The sequence below is a fragment of the Hemicordylus capensis genome, chromosome 4 (assembly GCF_027244095.1).
Source record: "Hemicordylus capensis ecotype Gifberg chromosome 4, rHemCap1.1.pri, whole genome shotgun sequence".
In the NCBI taxonomy this organism is placed as follows: domain Eukaryota; kingdom Metazoa; phylum Chordata; class Lepidosauria; order Squamata; family Cordylidae; genus Hemicordylus; species Hemicordylus capensis.
In genome coordinates, this window is record NC_069660.1 from 209,049,184 (window position 1) to 209,066,393 (window position 17,210).

At 45.1% G+C, this 17,210-nt stretch overlaps 1 long non-coding RNA gene across 1 annotated transcript in view; it reads right to left on the bottom strand.

Moving 5' to 3' along the window:
- Nucleotides 1–16,232, bottom strand: part of LOC128323382 (uncharacterized) — a 46,623-nt gene extending 30,391 nt beyond the window's left edge. The window contains exons 1-4 of the long non-coding RNA XR_008306242.1: nucleotides 16,160–16,232; nucleotides 12,903–12,987; nucleotides 7,233–7,277; nucleotides 6,952–6,995 (exon numbers count right to left, since the gene is read on the bottom strand). This is a non-coding gene — a long non-coding RNA (uncharacterized LOC128323382). The remainder of the gene's footprint in view (nucleotides 1–6,951; nucleotides 6,996–7,232; nucleotides 7,278–12,902; nucleotides 12,988–16,159) is intronic.
- Nucleotides 16,233–17,210: the final 978 nt, after the last annotated feature.

The window sequence follows — 17,210 nt, forward strand, 5'->3', positions numbered from 1 at the left end:
AAGAAAGAAAAGGCAGAGAATTACCCCATGGGTCAGAACTTGAAACCTAATAAGTGCCTCACTTCCTGAACACATCAGTAGAAGAACTTCTCCGAACTGAGACATCAAACCACTTACAAGTGCAAGCTTGATTGCAGTAAAAGCCCAACAAGCCTCAACATACTTCAGCTAAAAACAATAACATTGGCATCAAATTAATAGCAAAATAAGGTAGAATTCTGAAGCCATCACTTTTCTTAATGCAGGTCTAATTCAAAGAGCTGCCAGAAAACTATCTGCACACTAAGGACTAGTCAAGTAGAGGCTGTTCCATTCTCTAGGTAGGTAGGTAGGTAGGTAGGCAGGTATATGGATACACACACACACACACACACACACATATACACATACACAAAACATTTCAACAGTAAACTTCCCAAAGTGGTTTACACAGAAATAAAATAAAAACAGTAAAAATAAAAATTATTATTATTATTATTTATTTACACAGTCAGACAGGTATTATTGACTGGCTTGTTTTATCCAGACATCGAGTCCTTCCCAAGGACCTGGGATGGCTGAATTTTATTGTCAATGTTGTTGCTGTTGTTATATATATTGTCGCAGAATATAGGCTGTTCCCAGTAAAGTTGCTTTTTGTTGTTGTTGTTGTTATTAATGTTCCTTCACTGCTGCACAGGGTTCCTTCACTATGCAGAGGGCTCACAATCTGCACACACACACAGAGACACAGACACCAGCAATAGGCCCTGGAGGGATGCTGTGCTGGGTCTGAATAAAGAAAGTTGTCCTCCCATTCCAGCAGTGCTTAATATAAAGAAAATCATCCCTTTGAAAAGTGCCTCATTGCCCAGTTAGTGGGGGATATTAGACAATGCTCTGCATATGTGGTGGAGGGAATCCAGATACTTGGAGCATATTCAGACTTTGAGAAAAGAATGTTATTTACCCTCTATGTACATGTTGAGCTCCATGACGACAAGCACTGAGGTAAACACTGGAGTTTGAACTTATGACACAGTATGGACTAGACAGATGTATGACCTGGGGCACCCTCTTAAATTTTTGGCTTGGGAGACACATCAGGAGATGAGGCCATAGCTTGGTGGTAGAGAAGCATGTACTTTTTCTTTGATGGGGTATGATTAAGTTTAATTAGCAAAAGGGGGCCCTTTTGCTAATGGGGGCCTGGGGCCCAGATCTTTTCATTACTGCTGAGTTCAAGGTTCAATCTCTTGCATCTCCAGGTAGGGCTGAGAAAGACTCCTACCTGAAACCTTGGAAGGCTGCTGCCAGTGAGTGTTGACAGTATTGAACTAGATCGACCAATGGTCTGATTCGGTATAAGACAGCTTCCTATGCTCCTGCATGAAACTTGTGAATGGCTCAAGTGTGGCTTGAGGGCAATTAAGGTTCAAGTTCAAGATGGCCATCTGTCTTTGTCCTTCAACTTTCTCAGCCGTTAACAGGAAACGAGGGGACCTGGAATGAAGAGTCAGTGATGCCAGTGGGGGAAATGGTCTCTCATCAAAATATTTTCAGTCACAGTTTTACTTTATCTAGTCAATGATTTGGCATTATTTTTACAAAATTCCTAAATAAATTATTTTGCTTAATTCGTTTCAAGTTTCAGAAAACTTGAATGCCATTATCCCTCAGATTTCTCTCAAAAGTTCCCTTGTGAAGATACATCTATTGTAAATAATATATTTGTTTCTTTCATTGATCAGTGTTCCATTCTTCGTAGAAATGCCATCAAACCCTACTGAGTCTCGATATGAGGCTTGAGAGCTCATAATGTTTGCCTTAATTAAGAGGCGAGCATTAAAACTGCGCTGGAAAAGAATTCCCAGCTTAGTTTTTGAATGTTATAGAATGAACATTACAGAATATGCAGAATCATACGTTTGTCCCCACCCCACATTACCTGGAAAAATCAATGGCAACCTTCTGTGGCATAAGGTTAAACATTTGATGAATTCAGGAAAGGTAAGTTTCCTGGCTCAAACTTATAACAAGGGGGTTGCACTCCCCTTGAAGGAGCAAGTACGCAGCTTGGGGGTACTACTGGACCCGGCTCTGCTTTTGGAAGCTCAGGTGGAGGCGGTGGCCAGGGGTGCCTTTGCACGGCTTCGGCTGGTGCGCCAGCTGCGTCCCTTTCTCGAGAAGGCAGATCTGGCCACGGTTACCCACGCCTTAGTCACGTCGCGGCTGCAACGCGCTCTGCAACGCGCTCTACGTGGGGCTGCCCTTGAAGAATATCCGGAAACTGCAGCTAGTGCAAAATGCGGCAGCGAGGGTGTTATCTGGAGCTGCCCGTTGGGAACATATCACCCCCATTTTGAAAGAGCTGCACTGGCTGCCGGTTCGTTTCTGGGTCCAATTCAAGGTGCTGGTTTTGACCTTTAAAGCCCTTAACGGTTTGGGCCCGGGGTATTTGAGGGACCGCCTGCTCCCAAGGGTTGCTGCCCGCTTGACAAGGACATCTGAGGGGGCCCTGCTCCGGGTGCCGACAATGAGGGAGAACCGGCTTTCGTGCACTTGGGACAGGGCCTTCTCTGTTGCTGCCCCTAGACTCTGGAATGCTCTCCCAGTGGCCATTCGTTCCTCAGACTCCATCACGGCTTTTAGAAAGCTTTTAAAGATTTGGCTTTTTACCAGGCTTTTATATGATCGTTTTTACTGCGGATTCTCTGTGTTTTTATCTGTTATCTGTTGTCGTGTTTTTATGCTTGTTTATATGTTTTTAGCTTGATGTTCTTACTGCTTTTATTGTATGTTTTAATTTTTGTAAACCGCCTTGGGGTTTTCTTTTAACGAAAGGCGGTATAGAAATGTAAAAATAAAATAAAATAAAATAAAATAAAAAACTTTCTAACTCAGCCTAATTATGAGCCAGAATGCAAGATCACATTAGGGTCTTAACAACACCTTACTTCTCCCCTTGAGGGCAGTCAGGGATGCTGAGCTATCTAGATGGGGGCCCAGCAAGATAGAGCTTCTCCAGAATAGGATAGGGCTTCAAGATAGGGCTTCTCCAGAATCTGTTTTTTCTTCTGACAACTATAGACAGGAGGTAGAAAAGTCTAATCTGTACGTACCCTCATTTCAAGATTTTCTCCATATAGCACTTTTAAGCCCTCCAAGATTTAAATGCTAACCAGTAACACGCAAGCAAAAAGGAATGAAACCAAGTGAGAACCCAACTGTCTTCAATTATTCATCCTCTATAATAAAATGCTAAAGTGTGATCCCGTGTCTCTGTGCCCGTGTCTTTCTCGGCCGTTCTGGGCATGCACGGAGCGTATGCCCAGAACGTCCAAGAAAGATACGGCCACAGAGACACGGCGGCCATGTTGGAGGAGGAGAAGCAGCGGCTGAGGAGAAGCGGCCGCCGCGAAGCCGGGCGGGGGGTAGAGGTGGCAGGGGAAGCTGGCCGAGGCGGCGGAGCCGTGGCCGAGGCCTGGCGGCGCCGCCGAAGCCGGGCGGGGGGAAGAGGACCCCCCCACCAGAGGAAGAAGCAGAGGAAGAAGCCGGGCGAGGCGGCGGCAGAGCCGCCGCCGTGGCCACCGCCGCCGGACGGGGTGAGGAGGCAGCGGGGGAAGCCGGAAAGGGGAGGCCGGCGGGCCGGGGGAGACTGGCCGCGGCATGGAGGCTGGCGGCGGCGGGAGGGGAAATGGTGGCAGGGGGCCCGGAGCGCACAACTCTCCTAGCGCCCGTTAATTTAACAGGCCTAAAATAACTAGTTTTATATAATTTGAAATGAATGGTGCTGGAAAACATTTTCAAAACCTGGAACAAAATTTCTCAGATGACATCATTGTAATAACTCCACAAGATGGTTTTCTTAAGTGATTTTACTTAACTAAAATAAATTAAAACATCCTCCATTCTATTACAAGCTAACAGAGCTCCTAGGAAAAAAGTTAGGAAATACATTCATAGAAAAGAACTAGATACAAACTCACTCATCTGCACACAAAGATCCTAACACACATCCCCTTAGCTCTTCCCACAGGCACAGCACTAGCTAACGTGGTGATGAATGACTTTGAAAAACCAAGAAATCAATTACGTAGACAAATTTATAACCTATACACACAGTGCAGTACTGGACAAGAAAATCACTGAACTTCTCACAGGGTTATTTAATTCTATTTTTCTTCCAAAGCTAAAATACAGCTCTGAAAATGGGGTTTGCCTCTTATTGACTGTAGCTGTGAAAACTTGCAGCATTGTGGACATGTCTACACTACAAATGTAAATCCGCTTTGCTGTTGTCATGGCTCCCAGCCAGGGAGCTTAGGAATTCCAGGAGGCCCTCTGTTATCCTGGGTTCTGCATTTGTGGGTTCAGTTATACAGTACAGTGATACACTCCTTTATTATTGCTGGTATTTTTCGGCGGGGGGTGCGAATGTGTGTGTGTGTCATTTTTAGTACTTTTTAATGTACCAAGGAACCTAACCCCATCTTTCCCATAGGCACAAGGTTTCAATTATCACAGTTTCGGCATTTGTGGTGGTGGTGTGGAACGTAACTCCCACAATAATGGAAGGCCTCTACTACAGTTCTATAACAGAGTTAGAGTTTCCTAAGAATTTCCCAGCAGCCCCCCACCCCACCACACCCCATTCTCACAGCTCTTTGGAGGAAACCATTGTCCTTAAACCAGTTTGCAAGCATTTTCAAAGTGGTTTGGCTTTGGATTGTACAGTAGATGTGTCCATTGAACCCAAGGTTCAATGGCCAACCAATCTTGTTTTATTCTAACCAAAGTCTTTGAAGTAAACCAAGATCTGAAATCCACTTCAGACTTTGGTTTTAGATCTCAGTTTATCTAGAATGATAGACATGTAGAGTTGGAAGGGACCCTGGAGGTCTTCTAGTTCAACTCCCTGCTCAGTGCAGGTAACTGCTATAGCAACCTCTGTTTGAAACTACTAGAGGAGTCCATCACTGAATAAGGCAGACCTGCTGAACAGTTGGAGCATTTTGGTAAGAATAAACCAAAATTGGTTGGTTTGGACATCACAATCACTCTTGATTCATTTCTAACTACAGTCAGAAGTAGAATTCTTTGGAGGCTTGCACAGTGTGGAGTGGTGGAGCCAAGACTGAATCAGACATCACCACCATGTGATGTCTGAATCCAGCCATTGTGAAGATGAAGGGTCCACCTAGTTCAGCATTATGTTTCCCAGCAGCAGGATGCTTCCAAGAAGAGCATGAGCAGGGCATGGAGGCTATAGCATTCTCTGATGGTCCTTTCCGCTTCCAGCAACTAGCATTCAGAGGCATACTGCCTCTGAACCTGTAGGCTCCACTGAGCTATCATTGATCTCATGTTGTGTACGGCTAATGGTCAAACTATGCATTATATTAAGCACATGCTCCTTACTGCTTGCCAGCTTTTTTACTGGCAATGTGCCTGTGTAGCAGTCTGAACAGAAATTAAGCAGATGAAGTTTTCCCATCATTTTCAGTCTACGCCAGGAACTGCTATCCCTGTTAAACTTCTGCTGCTGGTAGAAGTAGAGGTGTAGATTGAGAAAAATGTTGGCAACCCTACTTACTTGGCCCAGGGCTAGAGAAGCACTCATTTCTAGGGTGCTGGAAGCATTTTGACTGCTAACATTTGCAAGGCGGAGCAGAAAAAAAGACCATTCTGAAAAGCTGCCCTGTCTTCCAAGGAGGAATCTCTTCCCACAGAGAATTTTTCCTCTACAAAGGCCAGAGTTGCTAATTTGCCATTAGCTGAACAAATGCAAGCTGGTATATATTATTAGATATGGCATATCCACAAGAGAGAAAGGACAATGACAGTGGAGAAGGCTGCCTGTGCTAATGTGAGTCAGCACATTAAACACCTTTTTGAAATTCAACTGTGCAGAACTGATTCCATCATCCAAGCCAAGATTGTTTTTCCTTTTTCTTCAAGCAAAGCTATAGTTAAACTCAGCACAGATCTGCCAGCAATTGCTGATACTCATTGCCAACTCTGGGGAGATGATCATTGCACCACGTCTCAGGCCTGCTCTGGGTGAGGTCGTCAGGTTGCAATATGGAAAGTGCCCTACAAGAAGTGGAGGGGGAGGTTGCTGTCACTTCATGTCCTGCCCTTCTCCATTCCAGATCCCGTTGTTTATCTTCTCTTATTTGCCAAGCATGTAGGACTTTTGCCCCACAGCACGCAGGGGAGGATAGTGAGCAACAGAAAGAGCCAGAGGAGCAGGCGTGGGAGAAGCAATCTCTCCTGCTACATATGCATTGTTATATGCATATTCATGTGCAGTCTCCGGGTTGCAACCTGGCAACTTGAGCAATGGGCCTTGTTCCCATGCTGCTTCCCATTTGGGGTGTACACCGGTGCTGAACTGATGATCAGAGGACATTGTCCCAGCTCTTCAGAAGGCCCTGCTTCTAGGGGTTGCCAATTTGATTCCTGGCCCTGCTCCATCTCTTGAATAGCAGCAACACCAACTTTGAGTGGATGCAGTTTCCCCCACCACTTTTTATTAATTATTCTTACTACAAATATTTATGTACCATTTTTCAACAAAATGTTTACAAAGCAGTTCACATGGAAAAAGAAATAAGATGGATTCCTTATCCCAAAAGGGCTCAGTCTATAAAGCAGAAGTTAGATACTAACAATAGCCACTAGAAAAATGTTGTATTGGGGGTGGGAGTGATAAAAACAGTTGCCTTCCCTCTACAAAATGTAAGAGATTTGCCACTTAAAAGGTGCCTCTTTGCTCACCTTAGCAGGGATAATATATCTCCATGCAAGGAAAAACTTCTTGTGCTCGCTCTGTGTTTAACAGACTACTGTTAAAGGTACAGAAATGAAGCCAGCAGAAGAGGTAGCCACTCTATCAGGAAACCTTTCCCCCTCCCTTTCCAAAGATAGTGGGGTAAGTGCCATCACTTAGGGAGGGTTCTAACTTACCCTTTTTTGTGTCTGTCAATGAATGGAGGCAACAGACTGTCATCCTAGAAGAAGGTCACAGCATTACAATTTAGAAGTTGCATTCAGGTCCCAATCCTGATCTGTGTGCATTAGACCAAACAGATGTTCTTTACTGCCAAATCAAGCAATCAGCAATGAAGCAAGGGAAGACACAGGCTTGTGCTTTTGAAAAACCCCAAAAAACGAAGAGCCACAACAGCATGCATATGAATAACCGAATAACTGATGTGCCATCCTCAACCCAACTTCTTTCACTTTACCTCTTTTAAAAAAGACATTGAGAGGATCAGCCATGCTGGCCTTCTCTGTAAAGGAAAACAAAAAAGCACTGAAGCAGAGGACAGCGTAGATGTTATTGTGTTAACATAACAATGAGAGTCAAAAGTACTTCTAGAAAGGGATGAGGTGCAGGGTGGATGAGGAGGAGGTGTACAGAAGACTGCACTGCAGGACTGCCCAACTTTGGACCATTCAGCCAAATCCAACCCACCAGTCATTTTGAATGGTCCACTAGGGTTCATTAAGGCTGCAGTCCTAAGCAAGATTGCTTGGAGTAAGTCCAATTGAACTCATTCCCCTCTTTTCTTGGCAAACTGTGGGGCTGGGGTATGCATTTGCCTAGATAACATGTAGAAAGGCCCTACTTCTAGGAAATCTTTGCCTTGTAGGCTGCTGTGTCACCATAATCTCCCAGAAGACTAATGGAGAGAAGTTTTTTTTAATGTGGTCTGTGATCTGAATGACTATAATCATCCAGGCATTGTGTTAACCAAGTGCCGAGCGGCACAGGAAGCCTTGTGGGAACAACACTTGCTCGATGAAAATGGCACCATTCGATATGATTTTATTTGCAGGAGACAACTGGGAATTAAGCGTTAGTCATATTTGCCAGTATGGACACGTTAACAGTTATGAAGTTTACGAGAGTCTGACTTAATGATTTTTGCCTCACAAAAATGTCACCTGTCTTGTTACTTGGGATGAAAAGATTTAGATGATAAGGACTTTAAACAAACAGAAGAGGACTTTAACAAAACAAACAAAACCTAAAACACAAACCACCCCATGGAAAAATAGCATTGGGAAATATAGTTCATGTTTACTTTAATTAGTTGATGTTGCAATTATTTGCCAGTGTAAATGCTTTTTAAAAAGAAAACTGCCAGTTTTATTATTTAGAAGCCGGACTTCCAGTTTCAGTACAGAAACAGACATCTGCCTCTTTAGGGGAAGATTTTATGAGATGCAACTTCTACAATATTAGCACAGCGAAAAGCTGCACCAACTGAAGTTCTCTCTTCTGAACAAAGACTGAAAGGGCTGGCATGAATGCATTCATTAAAAGTCATTCTTTTGAATTTACAGGCCCTTTCCATATTGACCACTGGGCCTGTGCATGGTCCAAAATGTCAGATTCCGACATGACTCAACAGTAGCACTGTCAGGAAAGGCAATATTGACCCCTGCTAAGTGTTGTGTTGTGTCTTATCAGGGCAGAGGCTGGTCATGCCTATTGGACTCCTCCTCCCCCTCCCCCTCCCCCACCCTGCTCCTCCCTCTCCTCCTCCTCCCCTCTCCTCCTCTACCTGTCACCAGGTGAAAAGAGGAAACAGGCTGCCTCACATCCTCTTCACTCAGACAGCAACTCCAGAAATCCCATATCTGAATGCCCATTTTTCAACATCATTTTGCCCCACTGCTACTCATGGTTTCTGTCTATCCCTATTCACATTTCCAGTCTGATCTGAGCGGAGATAGTTTGCAAGTATTTGCTGATAGGGTGTACACAGTTTTCCACCACCACTGAAGATCCTGAAGACAGGAGATGCTTTAGAGCTAGGGGTGTGTGAGCTGGCTTGGTTCAAGCTGGGCTTGACATTGAGCCGGCTCAGCTTGACAAGTTCAGAGTCAAACCAGATGGCCTTGGCCGGTCTGAGTCGGAGCCGAACAAGCCTGGTTTGAACTGAGCCAGTTTGGAACTCTCTTTGATAAGTGTCCTAAGAAATACTGGCTGCCGTCTTGACTACATTAATTGGAGGAAGTTCTACTGACACATATTCATCCTTTAGAATAACTCCAGAGAAGTAATATTGAGCAACTTAATCTGGATGTCAGCCACTTTTTCTACTTGCTGACAAACAGAACAGAGATGAAAAAACATGGAGTAGAGCACCAGAGTCTGTAGCGCATCCTGATACTGAGACCACCTAAAAAATGACTGATACAGGCAAAGCTAGACGAGATGTTGGAGACTGATGACTCTTTAAATGTCTTTTTAGAATAGCCATGGACACCCACACACAATTGCATTAGGACTACTGCATGGGGAGGAAATTTTAATATTTTCCCAGCAGAACTTTCCTGACATAATTCATATTTATCCCAAGCTGCCATTTGCCCCATTGGGGAAAACATGCATGCATATTCTACCCAACATATATGCATTTTCCCCCAAGGGGGCAGAATACATCAACCGCATATGTGAAACCATCAGTTCAATGAAATAAAAGCTAATGAAACGTCCTCATACCAGCTTAATTTTGATCATTAAAGCAAGTGTATGTATGTACAGACTTGCTATACAACAAACATTGGAATAATAAGCAATGAAATATTGAGATTTTTCTTTATTTTTAAGTGTGCATATTTCTAACTGTATCGGCATGCTACACATTTACATACATTATTCTGTTTGTCAGACAACTAAACAGCTGAGTCATCTGGTGGGCCGCTGTGTGAAACAGGATGCTGGACTAGATAGGACTTGGGCCTGATCCAGCAGGGTCGTTCTTATGATTTGAGGCCATTCAAGAATTAATGGACAATTCTGAACATTTCAGATGGTACCTTTGTGAGAGAAGGGAATGGAGCCCCCTGGTGGACTATGCACAAATCACCTCTGCAGTCTGGGGCAACTTATCATCATGGAGTATTTTATTACTTTCCTGACTTGAAACTTATGCTGTAATTTGCTGAATTGAAAACAAGTGCTGTAGTTTCTGAATGTGTTAGATTTTTTAATTTTTGTTTTAATAGCTGGCCTTGTTTGTCTTTGTAAACCACTTGGAGCCTCTGGACTCAGGTGGTATATAAATTAAACACACAAACAAATAAAAAATATGCAATAATGATTAATGGCTGGGTATCCACTGGCAATTAAATGTCCAGTAAAAGAAGTTATTTGGATGGGAAAGCACAATAAAAAAGGTCAAAAAGGAAATGTTGCTCTTGAGTTTTCTGTGTGGGTTTTTAGGGAGGGCTGTGCATCACGTCAGGTCTGACATTATCTGTGTTGGGAACTGGTGGAACTCCACCTGACACGACAACAGGAAGCCTCCTGACAGAACTATCAGGAGACTCCCTGACCTGTTGCCATGGTGACCAGTGGTCCCTCTAACTTTTCTCATCTCTGTGCGGAATGAGTTTTGTTCTGGGCGGCAGTATCAAGGCAGTGTGTGCACGCATGCATTCAGAGCGAGGCCTTCCTGATTCCACCTAAAATGCACTGAGAGGACATGCAAAAACTTGTGAGTGTGCGCACGTACGCACGCCTTAGAGGGAACAGGGATGGTGACCTCCGTTGGACCTTCACCACCTCCATCTCCCCCTGTGACCAAGTAGGGGTAGGAGATAGGCTGCATTGCTTCCTCTGGAGCAAAGATAAAGCATACATGTGCAGGGAGCAGCCTTTCATGGCTCGGAATGTAAAAAGGGGTTCTATTTTCTGTCCTTTAACATTCCTTCTACAGTAGGTTCTGTGAGTGGCATGGGTGCATCAGGGTTGGGGGTGTAGCTACAATTGAGTGCATGGGTTCAAAGAACCCGGGCCCCCTAGCTGCTGAGTGGCCCCCAGCTCCACCTCTCCCTGTTTTCTTCATTATCTCCCTCACTCCAAGGGGCTGCTGGGGAGAGGGGTGAACATGGGCACACTCTCCCCTAGCTACACCCCTGATCAGGGTCTGGTAGTTTTTTCTGATGTTGCAGTCATGGCTGCAGACTCAGAAAAAACTCCATTTCCCAGAAGCACCCACACCACTCACAGGGCCTAGAAGAAAGAAAAGGGGGGAATCCTTTTAAAATCCCACGCCACAGAAGGCGGCTCCCTGTGTGCGATTGTTTCATCTTTATGCTAGAGGGAGCAATGCAGCCTGTCCCCTGCCACAGCCCAGTGTAGGAAGAGGTGGTGGCAGCAAGGGAGGAGTCTCTGATAAAGGTGTCAGATCTCTCACCTGAGAGTGGGCAGGGGCTGACATGGCCTCTCCCAATAGTGCTAGGTCAGTTCAGGATAGAATCCACATTTTTGGCACTGCACAGGCCTAGTGTCCAGGCCCACCCACCCCAGCACAGTCCCCAAGGTCTGGCAGCTACTGAGGCAAGGTGGCAGGGCAGGGCTGGTTGCAAGGCCACCTTGGACAGGTTCACGGGACATATGGATCTGGTAGGCTGAGCTCTGAAAACCAACTGAGCTCAGTCTACCTCTGTTGGGCTCTGCCTCCCTGCCTGGAGAGCAGGAGTCTTAAAGGAGCAGTCAGGCACACCTCTCCAGGGTGCTTTCCAGAATAGCTGCTGGAACAGCAGCAAAATGCCTCCGTTCAGGCAAGTTGCATTGAAAACGTAAACAGCAGGGGGAGCAGTCTCACAGCAACCAACAACCCCAAAAAACAGCAACTTCCTTACGCCGGATATACGACGTCCTAGCAATATATTGCGGCGATTAAATTCGAGACAAGGCATTGGAAATGTGAACAGCACCCTGCTGTCTGCGTAGGGACAGCAGTTTCACGATGCAGGAAGTGTGGAAGCACACTTCCAAGATCCAACGTGACCCTGTTGTAGGGTCTAGTCTGGAAAGCGCCCAGCTGATCCTGCCTTGCCTGATATGCATATATCAGCATCAGCAGGTTTTTCCTTTCTTTTTCACAACACCTAAAAGGGGACGTTCAAACAGGAGATTTGTCATTACGAGAGAGGGCATTTGTGGCATTTGGGCTATCCCACAAGCAGCTTGCCAAATGAAAGGAAGAGAAATATATGACGATGAAACTGAAGGGTGTTTATCAAGCTAGAGGGGAAAATGTTAAGCTATTTCTGGAATATAAATATTCCATGATATTCTAATACTTATTCTGAGATTTAAATTTCACTATTTGTCATGCGTGTAGCACTTGTGGGAAAGGCGGAGGAAAGTTCACCCAGTTAAGCTTTAAATGGGTATTTGGAAAGCACCCACAGTTTTAGTCCAGTCCAGTGAGGCTGGAAAGGGCTTCTGTTTGAAGTTAACAGCCTGGCTGTATTGGAAGAGCACACCTGGCAGATCAACAGCATGGGTGGGGGTGGGAAGGATTCGGTTAGACCTTTGTGAGGAGATACTCTCCAGAAGCTGCTCTCCATGTACGCAGAAAAGCAAACAGGATGGTGGCCCAGTTCACGGATGAACTTAAAACAGTTCATCCAGTTCATCAACAGAAGGGAAGGTCTCCCTTCCCATTTTGATAATGTAGGAGATAAAGGTCTCAAGGGAACAGACACTAGTCAGCAGAGGGGGGGAAATAAGAAAATTTCTCATTTTAAACATGCATGCGCGCGCACACATAATTTTGCCTCCTACAGTGTCTCTAATTAGTATGTCTCACAGACCAAAGCTGCATGGCAAACTTTGACAGAATTTGACGGAATTCCTGAGAAATGCTATGAAATATTCATCAGCTCATATTTGTAAACGGCCCAGCAACATACTGAGTAAATGACCTCTGATGAAACATCCGCATTACAATGGAATAGAAGCCAGCCGAAATGAGGGAGCTACAAACGGACGTGTGTTTTGTCAGCACAGACAAGCAGCAAACACAAACAGAAGGATCGCTGGTTAGAAGAAGCACATTGGCGTTGAGCTACAAATGAGGAGGCCTGTTTACTTCAGATATACTCACTGGTAGAGCTGCCAATATCAGACATTTCTTAGAACTGGAATCTGGATCAAAAATGTTTGATCATCTCCAAGGTCCTGTTGTCTCCCTGCATTAAGGAATAGTGCAACAACAAGTGGGTATAATTTGGTGTCTCATTACGTACAAAGCACTTCCTACATGGGTCCAGCAAAACACTCAGTGCCTGCCCGTCCCCAGCAAAAACTAGCTAAAATATGTGTAATTGAATGGTCTCGTACTCATCAATCATAACTTGTACTTCTCTCTCCCTGTTTTCTTCCACTCCCTTTGCTTTGCCTCTAGATTGTAAAGTCCTTGGGGCAGTGACATGTATTTTTGCTATATCACTCTGTACAGCACCATGCGCACTGATGATGCTATATTTATATACAAAAAATAGCAAAGGAGGGTCTAATCCTGAAAAACACAGACTGCCTTTGCCTCATGTAACAAAGGGCACACACCAGAATGTTCAGCCTCTCCCAGGATATGATCAGCATTTTGCATGATCAGCTTTCAGTCTTTTCAGTTTAAGAGATCTCAGTTATTGCCTGCTTCCTTTAGGTAACACCACTCCCAATCAAAAATCTATCTGAATATCTGCACATAGTCCTGAACATGAATGTATTTAAGGGTGCAGGTCATAGTACTAGGATGAACTTCCTGTGAGCTCTTTTTTTTTTTAAAGATTTGCTTTTTAACATTTGGATTGTGAACAAGGATGGATTCTCTCTCTCCTTTGAGTTATCATCACTATGCAGGTGGTGAGATTTTCAAGGAGGTTTCCAGTTCTGCAGTGCATCACTGCTGATGGTTAGTACCCGTATCGGAATGTTCCACTCTAGAGACTGTGAGGGGAATACAAAGCCATTTCAGGAAACCTACCAAATGTTCTTGGTATTTTGTGATATGCAGAGGCAGCTAAATTGGGATGGCTTTCCCCTTATCATTTCCCATGTGTAATTCTGAAATACAAATTTAAATGACCATGGATTACTTGCCGAGGTCCTGCAGAAAGGTGAGATGCTGTAGCCTGAGCTAAGCTGGATACACCGTCTTTTTATTTGTTAAATGTGTTGTGTTGGGAAGATTTACCTTTAGGTCAATACTACTGTAGAATAAAGAGGTAGAGTGCAAAATTAGAATGTAAACAGACAGCACCATCTGGTGGCTGATGGGGGCAAAATTCAAAAATAGGTATTTCAAATCCAAAACCTCCAATTGCTTTCAAACATTCCATGGTGTTACCCATGGTCTTCTGGAGACGTCACCTATTTGTTGAGGTGTCATTTTGATCGAATTTGTTAAGATGTCATGGCAATATGGTGGATTTCCACTGAGTCAGACCATTGGTCCATCTAGCTCAGTATTGTCCACACTGACTGGCAGCAGCTTCTCCAAGGTATAGGGCAGAAGTCTTTCCCAGCCCTATCTGGAGATGCTACGGATTGAACCTGGGACCATCTGCATGGAAAGCAGACGCTCTACCACTAAGCTACAGTGCTGTCACACAAGCTTCAACACTGGGCTTGCATATCATGCAGCATCCCGTTGCTTGAAGAACAGAGTGTGCACAGAGGTGTAACTAGGGAAAATAGCGCCTAGGGCAAGCACTGAAATTGCGCCCCTGTCCAAACAGGAATGATGGGACTTGTAGTCAATAATATCTGGAAATCCTTGTTAAAAGGAACACTGTACCATCTAGACATGGTTATTGATCAAAACCTGAAAACATGAGCCATCTCTGTAAAAGACTTAGAAAAACAGTCAGGAGTTATGCGAGGATTCCAAGTGTCATTTTCTCTGTCTCATCTCATTCTTTTTAAAAAACATGACTTTGTCCTAGAGCAGGCCTGCTCAACTTAAGCCCCCGCAGCTGTTTTTGGACTACAACTCCCGTAATACCCAACCACAGTGGCCAATAGCCAAGGATTATGGGAACTGTAGGCCAACATCTGCGGAAGGGCCAAAGTTGAGCAGCCCTGTCCTAGAGGATGACCTGCCCAAATAGCCACTAGCAAAATAGGGGAAAGAAGAAGGTGGTGGTGTTGGGGGCGTGTCTATAAACCAGTGAATGATTCCTGCCAGCCTTTGTCTTGTGATGATTGTTGGCTCATGATGGGGTTTATGTGCATTCACCACACCAGTGCTTACGCTGACACCAGGAGGGAGGAGGATACATTAGTTTGCCACACTAGACAGAGGCATTTGCAACAGGAGCAGACAGCCAAGTTCTGCCAGGGCCAAAACCAGCCCCTTCCAGATTAAGAAATCATTGTAATTTGCCCCTTCCTGTCACAAGCAGTGTGCTGTTCTTTTATTATTGACTCTAACTCTCAAATATCCCAGTCATGGATGGAAAATTCAGGGTCAATTTACAAGAGACACATTTTCTACATGGAAGTTTCTTCTGTGCAGGTGTTGTGCAGAAACCCATGTGTAGTGACTGCCAGGGGCATAGCAAGGTTGGAATGGGCCAAGATGAGATTTTAAAATGGGCCCCCAGCCCCTCAAAGTCCAGGGCCTCCACACATCCCAGGCCCCCAAGGATTTAAGTCTGATATTTCAAAAAAAGTATGCTGCCTGGAAATACATTTCACTGAATACACACATGCACACTTCACAGTATATAGTGATATACATTGAGTACTATATATTTGTGCTACTTTTAATGCCTAGAACACACCAGCAACACTAATTATTAAAATGGCCCCCTCACTGCAGATTAGCAAAGGAGACTTTCAACCATGCAGAGTGAGCCTATGTTTGTTTTCTCAGAATTCTGAACAAATTCAGTAAAGTTTGATCCCAGGAGGTTTTTCACACGAGGCTTTTAAAGCGCTTTAACACACATCTCCTCTGGAATGGAGGTGCTGCATTCACACGTTGGCCAGATTTACCCTGAAGTCCCTGCAAGTTATTGGAGAGCAGTTCACACACAAGAAAAATAAAATAATAAAAGCACGCTTCACAGTTCTCACTCAGACCTTCTGGGTTGCAAAACAACTTGAACATAAGTGCATATATAAATGAATGAATGAATAAATTTTTGTTCCAGAAGTTTTTGTAATTTTCTGCCCTGAAACCAGCCACTTATAGGCCTTAGATAGTTTTTGTTTTTAAAGCCAGCACATTTTTCAGTCTGTTTTAAATTAAATATTCAGAGACTTCTCAGTCTCGCCCCACCACCCATATCAAAGCCCTATGGCAAGCAGATCCCTATATACAGGGGTAACCACAAAAAGGAATTTACAGCCTACCTGCAAAAGCTGTGCTGAATGGTCTGGTCTGCTGCAGGGAGCTCTGCCAGCCTCCTTCCTTCCTTGCTTGGGGCCTGCTGAATTCAGGCTTCAGGGAGGCCTACTGGGAGGCCTCTCTGGAAGCCCCGCCCACCCACCCGCCAATCAGCTGAGAGGCGGGGAGAGAAGAGCTCTGCAGTTTGCAGGCTGCTCCGATCCAAGGCCAGAGCTGGAGGCAAGTGGCTGAGGGGCCCTGGGGCTGGGCAGGTGGGCAATGGGGTGGGGGTGGCAGGAACTTGTGTGGTGCCCCCACCTCAGTGGCTCCTAGGGCACATGCCCTGCCTGCCCCCCCACCCCCCCAGTTCTGCCTATGGTCTCTTTGAGTTCTTTCCCCCAAGTGTGGATTGCCCATACTTGGGAGATTGCTCATAGCAGGGATGGGATGTCCTGGATGGGGACCTGATGCAGAGTTTGCCTCTTTAGGTCCTTTTCTCTGAGTCTCAGCAGAGGTGGAAGGCCCTGGGAGAAGGCTTAATACAGAGGTTGCTTCTTTTGGGTTCTTTCCTTGGAAGATCAGCAGGGATGGAACATCCTCGAAGGGAATCTGATATGGAGGTTGCTTCTTTTGGTTCTTTCCTTGGAAGATCAGCAGGGCCGGAAGGCCCTGGGAGGAGGCCGATATCGATGTTGCCTTTTTTGTTCTCTACTGGGAGTGTCATGCTCTACAGAGAGCCACCCCCATGGCTTTTCTTCCTGCAAAGGAAATGGGGGAAGATTTCCTCCTAGCTGCTCCCCCAGGGCCAAATCAGTCACTCAGCTTGACTCTTTGCCTGGATCCAAGCCTCCAGCCGCTGCTTTGGCTCTTGGTGGAAAATAAGGGGGCTGGAGAATAACGTTTGGCCTCCTTCCCATTTGGAACACTTGGCCTCGTTTCCATTATTCCTGCCACCCAGCAGCCCTGCGTGGTTCACCTAACCCAGGGCTACACCACTTGGGCCTTCCAGCTGTTGTTGGGTTACAGCTCCCATAGTCAACAGTTGCACTAGCCAATAGTCAGGGTTGATGGGAACTG